General features: G+C 37.6%; 1 protein-coding gene across 7 annotated transcripts in view; it reads left to right on the top strand.

Annotated features, from left to right (window-relative positions):
- PTPRM (protein tyrosine phosphatase receptor type M) overlaps positions 1-12,259 on the top strand; it is a 472,021-nt gene that overhangs the window by 277,325 nt on the left and 182,437 nt on the right. The window lies entirely within an intron of this gene.

Here is a 12,259-nt window from a genome sequence, read left to right as displayed (position 1 = left end):
GTAATTAATATTTTATTATATCAGATTTTATCACTAAATAGCCTAGCAGCAGGGTATTGAGCCACACACACGCTCCCGCACACACGTACACACACAGAAGCGATAGTGACTTATTGATGCCAAGCCAGTTCCACATAATGAGTTACGGTTGAGAGAATACAAAATACATTCATGGTACCCAGCTAATATTCCAAAGCAATTTAGGACTGATCTTATCTTGATCAAGCCAGGACAAAGAGAAATTCAAGTTACAAGAATGAAATATTCAACACTGTGTTATTATATCAAACATGTGGCATCTAACAAAAATTGTCTGTGCAAGACCAGCCATTATCTGTTTTCATCATTATATTTCATGAGCAAGAATGGTTTAGGTCATACGCTTTTTGTACTAAGAGTTCACACTGTTCCCTGAGCTTTGCTAAACATGAGCACCTCCACATGACAGATGTAAAAATCTGAACATTTAAGTTGCTACACTATTTCTTCTTTAAACTGAAATAAACCCAAATGCCTTCCTTCCAGTGTACTGCATACTGAGGGGTTTTTGTTACTCTAAGCTATGGAAAGAAAGTGTTTTTAATACAAATTTTGAAAGATGGAGACAGTCCGATCCCATAAATAATGTATACAAGATTGGAGATAAACATTTCCTAAATCTAGATATCTTTGATGATCAGTAGTTTTCATTATAAAAGCCTCCCACATAATTTGGGACTAACTGGCATTCCTGTTCCCGGCAGGATTTTACAGAAATCTCCCTCCCCCTCTGCCTCTCACTTTCTGTTTCCCTCTTCTCCTCTGTGTCCCTCTTTCTCCCCACCTCCTTCTCACCCTTTTCCTCCTTCCCTCCGTGCTTTGAATAGGTGGTTGGTGGAAAAAAAAACCCCACTCAAATTCAGACAGAGGTCACCAGCAGGATAGTGTAGAAGGGACTCTGTGCTTGAAATTGTTAATTCTTTGATATCAGCAGAAATAGCCTGTGGAAGCACATCTCTGCAGCATTTCTTTTTTAAGTGTTCTTCTTTGTACACAACAAAGTTGCCCAGGTAATGAGTAGGCCCATCTTCCCCAAGGGAGAGCTCTGTTGTAGAGATAAAGAAGAGTTAAGCCTCTTCAGAGGCCAAGGAGAATTACAGTGTGGTTCTGGTTACTGAAAGCTGAAGTCTTACTGTGGTAGGAAGGATGGCCCAGAAGATACTGCACTGGGGATCGATGCAGATGAGAGCATGGTTTTATTTTGGGTCAGGTAGGGGCAATCTGTGTGGCTTTCTGCAAATCAGAATACCATATGCTCTCCATTCCTATCTCTAAAATTAAAATAAGTTGAAATAGCATTTTTCTCTCTAACGAAAAAGTGCAAAAGATGTCTATGCATGGTTGTGGACAACTTGGCAATGATGAGGAGTGTTGGAATAAGCAGCCGTATAGCTATAGCTGTATAGCTAACTGTCTGGAGATAGGGGTTTTTTTACTCACCTCGTCCATGATGCCCACCATAAGATCTCAGAATAGTGGCTTTGTGGAATATTTTGTGGAATTATTATCCTCACAATCCATCCTTGGTTTTCATTCATTTTAAAGCCATATTGCGAGCAGACTGCAAAGGAAGTAGGAGTCATCCCTATTTTATAGTTCTCTGTAGTCGCATCAGTCTCAAAGCCCTGGAGAATCTAAAGCCTTAGGTTAGTTCAGTTTAGACCAGCATCACTTAAGTTAGTGATACTGCTTGTGCTTTAAATTAAGAGTATAAAGCCTTGTGGAGGGAGATCAATAGTATCTGGTGTCTAGAAGGACTGAGCCCTTACACTCAGTAGGAATAAAACTTGTTCACTAGTAAAATTAAGAAAGGAAGTATTCCTTGGCTTGCGTGTGCTATGTAATGTACCCAAGATAAGAACTGAACTTTCTGGAACGTAACGAAGTTAAAGTTTACACCTTATTTTATCCTGATTTCCTAAGAAAACAAGGCTTATGTATCACACTGTTCACCTGTCTGTATGTTCCTTCCGTCCCTCGTTAATATGGGACCTCTTGGAAATTTTCAAGCACAGATGAAATTGTTTAAATGTTGCATAAATAGTAAGTTTCTCACACATTTTGGAGTCTCTGAGTACAGAAGAAAGACCCAGATAAGTATCTGCACTGGAGGATAGGCTATGTTAAGGGGTGAACTAGTTAGTTCGTCCATCAGTAGAGAGCTAGAATTCACATACCAGCAAGCCCATGTGTAGCCCAGAAGCAGCCACAGCTTGTGTTGCCTCTTTTCCAGCCAGTATTTGGGAGATACAAAAAGGAGCTGAGCATATAGAGGGTGGGAGCTGGGTATCACGGACGGCGTGTGGAATTTCCATGAGATTATGGCATGTTCTCTGCTACACGCTCTGAACTTCTTGGTGTAAAACTTGCAGCGTCTCAGTCTCCTTATAAAGCTTTGAAGCATCTTCTCTTTCCACTGGCATTTAAAGAATCCAGTGCTGCATCGGTGTAAACGGGATGCTGTTGTCCCATGTACATGAGAGAGATATCAGCAGAGAAGTTATATGTTGGCCAAAAATGAGATACCTATTAGAAAGACTATCAGTTTGTGTATACCAGAGTGATTTATGGAAGAAGCCAAGTATCAGCTGGTAGAGCAGTTCAAAAAATACTCAGTAGATCATTGTGAGTGTAAAGAGGTCTTGCAGCAGTCACTCCTGGATAAACAATTTCCCCCTGTTCTTATAAACATATATGATTTCATAACTACATTATGAAATATAGTATTTTTATAAATTACATGCAAGAGTATATAGTAATATACTATTGCTTGTAATTTATAAAAAGTAGCTGACTGTAAGTTGTTATAAAATGCTTTGTTTAAAGTATGTATGTATTAGATAGACTGCATTTTTATTTTATCCTTCCTCCCCCTACTTTTTCTTTTTTCTTCTTCTCTCCTTCCCTCCATTCCTACCCTGTGTAGCTTTTTGTATTCTTAAATGTTTCAATATTTTTCTGGTTTTGTTTGCTCAGTTTGTCTTTCTATTTTCACATGCACAGTTATTTACCTGCAAACTAAAATTATTGAAACGTGTCCTTACAGTCTCTTCATTCTAACATTCTAAACTTTTCCTACCAAAAAAAAAAAAATAGACTGCCAAATATCTGGTGCCCTCCTTAGCTTGTCACTTGCAGTCTGTATTAAGTAGACAGATCTTGTTACTAAAGCACATTAGGGGAAATCTATAATCACAGGTGTCTTTTGCTTGTCCAGCAAATACGCAGTGATAGTCAGAATTTATGAATATGGAGCCAAACGCTCTCTTGTCTTGTATTACTTACACCTGTAGAAAATGACTTTGAAGTCAATGTGAAACAGTACCATTATAAGTAGGTTAAATTTTATTTTCATTTTGCGCCCACTTTGTTCTGTGCAGGGCTACAGAACATGTACAAAATCTGTATATTTTCTTGACACTTGCAATTGTGAAGAAAAAGCAGCCAAATACATGAATCCATATTAAGTATGGAGAGCACAAGCCACAGGCATGTTTTAAGTGGTTCAGAAAAAGTATGTTTCTGGTCATAGGGCTTTTTGTGGCCTACAATATTTTAGAACATTTTTTTTTTTTACTTTTTAGCAGAAGAAATAATAATTAAAAACTTGACCTTCAAAATGAAAAAGGGACATATATGCTTATCTTTAGATTAAAATAAAAATAGAATTATGTGCTTATTTCTAATTATGGAGAGTTGCTAATACATTGTCCCTCATCAAATCGCTCATATCAGTATAGAGAAGTAGTCAGTCCCTTGGAGAAGTGGGGTGGGAAAACTTTATTTCAGAATTAAGGAATTTCAGGTTTAGAAACATATGTAACAGTTGTGGAGACACAGTTGTGTCCTTGTCATACTGTTTGTGGTAATTCCAACAGTCTCTTACAGTTGCCTACCAGTATGGTAGTATCGCTCCCAAGTCCTACTTGGGCACTAGTATTGAAATAATTAGAAATAATTAACCATGGGACTGTATATCCAGGGAGAAAACAAACAAACAAACAAACAAATCATCAATATTTATCAAGTATTTGGGGCGGTGGAGGGTGGTGAGGGGAGGGTTAAGAGAACACATGTGATTCCCATGCCAGTCATCAAATCTCAGTTAACAGCAGAGCAGTCTCGTGTGCCACACTTATTATTGGCATTATGTCTAACCACCACTTATTTATGTGTTGATCAAATTATTCTTATCAATTTTAATATGCTGTTTCAGTAGTAAACTAGAACTTGCTTTGAATAAGGGTAGGTTAGGATATGTATTGAATTTATTGATTTTTGAAAAGGATGGACTGGACAAAGTTAAAACTGCAGTCCATCAGCACGCTATATGTTGTAAAACAGAATACAGATTATCTACTACCATTTGCATGTTGGCAATCTTTTATTGACCTTCTAAAACAAAAGCATTACAAACTGAGATCCTTAAAAGATTTTTTCTCTCTCCTTCCCTATCTGATTTACTAACAAAACAAAGTAATATTTTGAGTTATCATTTATGATAACTGTATCTAAAGGCAGAAACATTTCACAAACATTTCAGGAATGGTACATGATTGTCTGTGATTACAAGGCTGAAGATCTGCTGGACATTCTCTGCCCCTGACAGAAATTCTGGTTCTCTAAATCAGTGAATCCATATACTGGGAAATAAGGCAAAAAGTTAAATACACTGTGTCATCAGAACTAGGTGGCACCCATCTGGCCACTGGAAGGTGGAAGGAGTGTGTGTCATTGTCTCCTTTTCCTTTCTTCCAGATTTTTTTCTAAGAATTTTTGGAACCCAGGCTCTGATGTCTCCCTTAAATCCTAGAGAGTCCAAACTCTCAAAAGAGGAATTTATCAGTTCTTCTGCATTTGGAAAAAAACATTTAAATCCATGAACTTGTGGTGGCCATTGTTTTACGACTTTCAGAGCCCATCTGACTCTTCTGCAATTAAGATATGTAGCGTTTTCCTTCTTGAAGGTATTGAATGTGTTGTCATATCCTCCCCTGGTGACTGTCCTTGGAGGAAAGAACAAGCACAATTTCTTTAAATTCCAGTGACATAACACTCCCTGTATGAGAAATGTCGGGATTTCCTGTCTAAATCCATAGGAATGCTAAGGAGAAGTTTGTTTGGATATATTTTTCCCAGAAAATCCCCTTTGTAAATACTGACTTCTAAGTCTTTGAGACTGTCCATACAAAAGAGTTAGGCAGTCACAAAGCAGCTTAGGAGTTTTACATTAAAAACCAGATACTGTTCTCCAGTGGACTTGGGTCTGTGAAGATAAAGCTTATTGCAACACCTGAGAGTTTACATTTGGCCGTATCTCTAGGGGCTGAACCTAAGCTGTCTTATCTCCCCCTTTACAGCTGTTTAGATATTTCTGCTTTGATTGATCTAAGAAAAAGGGCTTCTTGCATGACAATGGAAGTGCTGTATAATATTAGTCCCTCCTGTGTTCATTCCAGGTCTGATTCCAAAAGATTTGTGGGTTTCTCCAATTGGACTTTTCCCATGGGCGGGAAGTTTCAGGTGCCAGTAATATAATGGTGTTTCCTGAGAACAAAGACAGACGCTGCCATGGAGACTCTAAACAGACTTATCTCTTGACTTGCAAAGCCAGTAAATAAAGCCAGGTGCGGAAGCAGAATCATTCTACTCAAGTTTCAACAAGCTACTAGTACAATATATTTTATTTTATTAGTCCCTTTCCTATACTTCGGAAGCACCAACTGTCCCACAGACTTAGAAACCTGCCAAAGATTGTGGAACTTTGGTTTGCATAAAACCTCCTGACTTCAAGTAAAGATGCAAACAAAAAGCTGTAGGGATTTAAGACTCCCTTTATTCATAAAAAGAAAAGGCAATACACCTTTAACATTGGTATGTTGAGCACTTAAACGTGAACAGTTGCAAGAATTTTGATTGCTTTTGTGTTGCCAATATGATTTGCAGCATTGCCTGGTTCACTTTCTTTTTCCCCTTTATAAATTAGATCTTCGTGTGTTACTTTAACAATACTCGCATCATTGTTGGCGTTGGTACAGCAGCCTTAATTCGGAGGTTTTGTTTAGTCTGTTCGTTTTTCTTTGCTCTAAGTTCTATATTTTCATATCTGAACCTTATGTTACTGGAAAGGTTTTGGGTTTTTTTTAAGGTTCTTCATTTTTTTTCTCATTTTGGAAACTACAGCAGGCAAGGCTATATTTTGCTTAAAGCCCAGAAAAACTCTGGCCTCCCAAATAAAATGTACCTTGAACAGGCTTCTCCATCCTCAGTAGGCATACTCATTTGTCCTTTAGCTAACCAAAAACTCCCTGGTCTTACTCCTACTCCAGAAATTCCCAAGTTTATGGAGTCATTGATCTAATCCCTGTCCCACCTGTAACAATGCCAATTCACTCTCAGGGGGAAAAAAAAAAAAATCCAAACTCGTACAGATAGCTTCGTTTCTAATGTTTGGACAAGAAAAGTCACCCCTCCCAGAGGAACTACCCATTTCATGCTCTTTCAGAGTGCCCTTGTCCTGAGACCGTTCCTTCCGTAGGAGCAAATATTACTACACCCAGTTCTTTCAGCCTATAAATACTGATCTTGGATATAGCACTGGTCTCTGTTTGATATGCGGACAGAAAATGGTGAACAGTATCTGCTTCCTCCTTTGACAAAATGTGCAAAATTCTACAGTGGTCAGAAGGACAGGACGACTGTCCAGCTGGTTCTGTGGCTTCACATCTGTGCTGAAGATGACTGCACATGGAGTATATTTTGTTCAGTATATATTATGTGTTGCTGGAACTTCTGACCCACTGGCACAGCCTATGTAGCTATGATGGTGAGAACACCTGATAAATGAGGGATTGTCATTATCACCTTTGTGTAATGCCACCTATAATAAATATACAGATTCTTGCTCAGTAGAAGGAGAGTTCGTGGCAATTTATTGTAGCCTTCTCCGATTTGCCTGCTGAGTGTAAATTATTAATTCCTGTCCTTTCAAGACTATTTTCTCTCTTCCATTTCAATATATGGTTTACATGTAATCTAGTACTGTAAAATTCTAAGTTGTAGGATAAATTACAAGAATCTAGTGCAATGTAAGGGCATGAAAAAATAGATCAAAGTCTCTAATGTTAATCTATATAGATATGTTATGAACATATCAGAGACAACTGATGATGAAAGAGATTAAGAGGAATTTCAATTGCAGATTAGATTTTAAAAATGTCCAAAGATTGGCTTTTTTTTTTAAAGAAGCAGTGTTAAATAATAAACTTGTTACATAACATATCATCAGCAAAGATCTATGAAGTGTTGGATGCAAAACATGAACAAAACAACTGATATTTTAAAAAAGTGATTATGACTCCAATGACAGCACAATAGAAGAACTTTCAGGGTCTACACAAGTGTTGATGAAATTATGGGGGCCCTATAGACTGTTTATGATTCAAGCAATCGAGTTCTTCAGGGACATAAAAAATGAGATAACAAGGTGGTTTGGGGGCTTCTTAATTTTGCCATCTATTGGAACTTTGGTGTTTTAGTAGGAGAATGCAGTGAAGTGATGCTAGCATATAGATAAAGTAGGGCTGTGGGAATAAGTGACTGAAGTAATGGTCAGTATGTAGATTAAAGGTTATTCTATTGTTTGCATCTGTTAGCATTAAAACAAAGCAAGCGTGCAAGTTGAGATACAGAAATAGATCTGTAACAAGTACCAGTTATATATGTTGATAATAAAGCATGACAATAAGAAGAGGCTTACTACAATTAGCAGAAAACTTTAAATTAGGCTCTACAGTGTCGTTGTAAGAGTCTGCAAAGATAGCCTAGCAGTTTACACAGGTTTGAACAGTTGAAGCAGCCCAGAGGGAATAAGAAACTTTCCTGTTCTCATTTTAAAGCTAGAAAACCGAGGCACAAATTATTTAATTGGCTTGCCTAGGATCACACACCACAGTTGTATTAAGACTAGTAAATAAATTCAGATAACCTTAGCGTGGATTCATATTCTAGATTCCTTAGTCCATCTTTCTTCTGTAAAATAAATTTTCAAAAATTCTTTATGGCTTCAGTTAGGCAAAGCATCAGGACTGTTAAAGAGAGAAAAAATAGAGCTGACATTTCAATAATGAAGTAATCAAGCTTGTTTTCACTTTGTTTTCAATTTTGAAATACTTTTGGTGGAGGTGGAATTATAAATTCATATGTTTCAACTGACGAATAGATTATACATATTCAGGACTTCTGTATTAAGAAACCTGAAGTCCATGCTTGTATCCAGTTGGCACTTCTTGGAAAATTATTTTGTCGCTTTCAATGAGACTTTGATTAATTAAAATTTGATTAACTGCATTCCAATAAAGTGGAATAATGTCCTTATTCAGCAAGCTATTAAAACTCATTATTTAATGTACTTAAGGAAGCATACACTTAAGTCTTCTTTTGAATTGTTTCAACTGCTTGGCTCATTTGTCTAAATATTCTTAGCGTCTTTGGTTACTGTGTTAACATGTTTTATTTTTTCTTTCGTATCTCTTTCAACTCTCAAAAAAATGAGTATACTTAGCAGACGCTGACAGACCATTTTAATTTAAGCAACCCAATTTCAGTAAATATCTAAGAAGCCTAGTATTTATAATTTCTAATCAAAATTACAGTTTTTATTATGTTCAGATCTGTATCTCTGCGTAATCATTTAAATTTTGAACTGTTTTGGAGTTGTTAAAAGTAGCTAAAAATTACGTAATTTTTTCTTTTCCCAAACACCTTTTTTAATCCCCAAATTTGGAATATTTGAATCCTAAGTTAAAAATAATTCTCATGTGTTCCTTTCTTGATGCAACAGTAAGTTTCAGTCTATATAAAAGTAGATTTTGTGTTCAATTTCCAAGGCATTGGAATTCTATAGTGGAACTGCCTAACATGAATGAAACTTAAATTACATTTCTTTCCTTCAGAAAGATCAGTCTAAATTCTACCAATAGCCGATATGCTTTCAGTACCTTTCACTGTAGTGTAGATTTTACTTTTTGGATTACTGTAAGGAAGACTTTATTGTCTGAAATGTAGAGGTATGGAAAAGGAATAATGCAACTTCAAACAAGCATAAAATCTGACTAATACCTAAGAGGAATAAGAGAGTCCTGGTGCATTGCTAGTTCAATTCACTAAGCTTGAACTCTTTTCATAGTAGGCAATTCAGCTGCTCCATATTAAAGAAGGCAATTTCAATAATAAGAATTAGAGGAAGCTTTTGGATTATAATTGTAATTGGGGTAATTTTGTAAAATTCATTAACAAGGTGATCTCATTTGTACAAATGTAAAACGTATCACTCATGAAGTTCTGTCAGGTTTCGGTTGACCCAGGTGCTTATAATGTGTTAATTTACATCAGAGAAACAGCAGCATGTAGAAATTGGGCAGTGGATAGGATTTAGTTATTTTTCATTAGCACTTGGACTTTGATAAAGGGGAACAGAAAAGAGCTGCTTGACCTTTCAGTGCTTAAATTATTAAAGAGCAAATAGATTTGAGGTCTAGATGCTTGCAAATCTAATTTGTCTTCTGGAGTAAGGATGAAAAGACATTTTGAGTTTGAAATTGCTCCAGTCAACTTAGTTCTTTCTTTAATGTCCCCGAAGATGAATAGATGGCAGGCATTTAAAATGTAATATACAAGGAGTAGTGCATGTGGTATAACTAACATGAATTTGCCAAAGGAAAAGGAGCATTTTAACGATGGATTTGTTTCTGAAATATCTACAATCTTTAACTTTAGTCACTGAGTGAAAAATGAAAAGAATCCTCATTTCAACCCATATTGAAACAGGTTATATTACCTTGTCTGGTCTGAGGTCCTTCTTATATTCAGTCCTGCTGCAATAAAAAAGGTAACAATACTCTCCTGAAGGTGATAGCCAAATAGTTTAGTTTACTATCCATCATGCTTTAGTGACACTGAGGGATTCTAATCTTTGCTGCGGATTTAGGCAAGTGTATCCAGCTTCACTCACTTGCAAGAATAGATGTTTATATCACCTTCTACTTTCTTCCCAATAGTCCGTTTAAATTTGCAAACGGTATTCATTGTAGTTTCACAGTAAATTAGCAGTTAGTGAAGACAACACGCTCTCTTCAAAGTAGCTTGGAATCCCAGTTCTAAGGAACCGTGTTTTGTTCTAGAAAATTAACTGCTAAAATCATGTCAAACATTGATTTGGAAGAGAAAAAATGAGATTGTAATGTAGATATTTCATGTCTAGTTTTTACAGATCAATTCTCATAGGATCAAAGAACAGTTGACATGTATTGACCTTCATTTACTACTCAGCATGGAATTAATCAACTAATTAACATCTTTCTCCTGCATGTGTAGTCTTTGTTGCACAGAGCTGCCAAATGTGCAGACAGTGGCCTTTGAATGGACCCTCGAGACATTTGTTTGTCTCCCGGGCTGTACCAAACTTACATGTGGTTAGACTTCTGCATGGGGTTCAGCATCAGATTAAAATAACTAAATTTAGGTGTCCACTTGTAGATGTCTACATGTGAGCTGAGTGTTTAGTTATTATAGTGAGTGGAGCCTAGAAAGCAATTAGTTTGACCCAAAAGTAGACACCTCATCGCTGGTCAGGTCTTTAATATCTGTTGCCTGTACTGAGTAGCTCTCCAATGACTGTAATGAGAGTTTACAGGCGTGGAGACATCTTCATGAAGACACTTAAATTTAAGTATCTTAACATTAAACTGAGGCTTTACTATGGTGAAAGTCTAAGTCAGGCAGAAGAAGAGGTATTAAGCATTCCCAGTGTTAACTTTCTGGCCATTTTTTGTGAGCGTAGGAAGTGCAGCATCTCCTACTGGAGGTGCTAGATCTTAAAACCATGGTGAACAGGGTCTTTTGCACGTGATCAGTAGGTCTGGTAATAAAACAGTAAGGTGGCCAAGAGAGTGGGCCTTCTTCGGCCTCCTGGTGATATTTAGCTATGAGGGCTCTGCAGACCTAGCATCGTGCTGTCATAGAATCATGAAGTCATAGAATCATTTGGGTTGAAGGGACTTCCAAAGATCATCTAGTCCACCCCCTCCGCCATGGGCAGGGACATCTTTCACTAAATCAAACCACATCCAACCTGACATTGAACAGCTCCACTGATGGGGCATCATTCAAGCCCACAGCATTACCTGAATGTGCAAAGGCAGCTTGAGTGTAGAAGCAGCGCTTTGGCCTGGGTGTGCACTGAGTCACTGAGGCTCCAGAGGGTGCAAGAGCTGGAGAGCTCTGTGCCAGCGGTGAATGCAGCTTCAGTCTAGCGGAGCCCCAGCAGGTGCAGGAGCTCACTGGTTATGAGCTGGCTTGGTGGCTGCACAGTCGTCTCTTCCATTACTAAACCAGATTTGCCTTCGGAAGGCGAAGTAGCTGTGCAGTGGTATGACTAAGCCTATAAGCCCTGTTGGGTCCAGACTGAGACCTGCAGAGGCCCAGCCCAAGTGTCCCTGTACTTTGGGCAGAGTCTTCTGTAAACATAATCATCTGCCTACAGATGTCAGAAGACTGTGTGGATATTTTGTCTTTAAGGAACACACCCTACCCAGAGATTGCTGCTTTTTATCATTTACCAACGTGAAAGATCATGAATTGTTATTAGGCGTAGATGATGTGCAAAAATGTGACACATTGCCGCTTTTAACGTCAGTTACCTAAGCTGACTTGCTTACCGGGATTCAAGATTCCAGGAGGCAAATAATGATTAAGAATCACTGGTCCCCAGTGAAGTAATAAACTTGCAAGCCAGTCCTCTTTAGAGGTGTGGACTTCCCACTTCACAAATTTGAAAGCACTGACTCAGACTTTTACAGCAACTGCAAGGGTATAATGATTACAGTTTGCATATACAGCAGAAATCAGAATTGCTTTGTTCTCGCTTGAATGTCCATGGCACCTTTACAGTGGAAGGGATGGACTGTTCCCTGTGGGTCCCAGGACAGCACAGAATGCAAGTACAAACTGAATTGCTTTGCAGAATGCAGAACCCCTTAAAAACATCATTATCTCTAAGATGTGTAAAAGTGCTTTGCTGAGCAAGAATAACTTCCCATCAAAAAGTGTTTTATTCTTTCTCGGTAACAGTCAATATGTCACCAAAATATTAAAGACTGTAATTTACTCTATGTGTGCTTTTATAAATAGCTATAATGTCAACAGTTAAGCAAATACTATT

This window comes from Caloenas nicobarica, chromosome 2, assembly GCF_036013445.1.
Source record: "Caloenas nicobarica isolate bCalNic1 chromosome 2, bCalNic1.hap1, whole genome shotgun sequence".
NCBI classification, from domain to species: Eukaryota; Metazoa; Chordata; class Aves; order Columbiformes; family Columbidae; genus Caloenas; species Caloenas nicobarica.
Note: the sequence above shows the minus strand (reverse complement) of the source record. Positions and strands in the feature narration are given on the sequence as shown.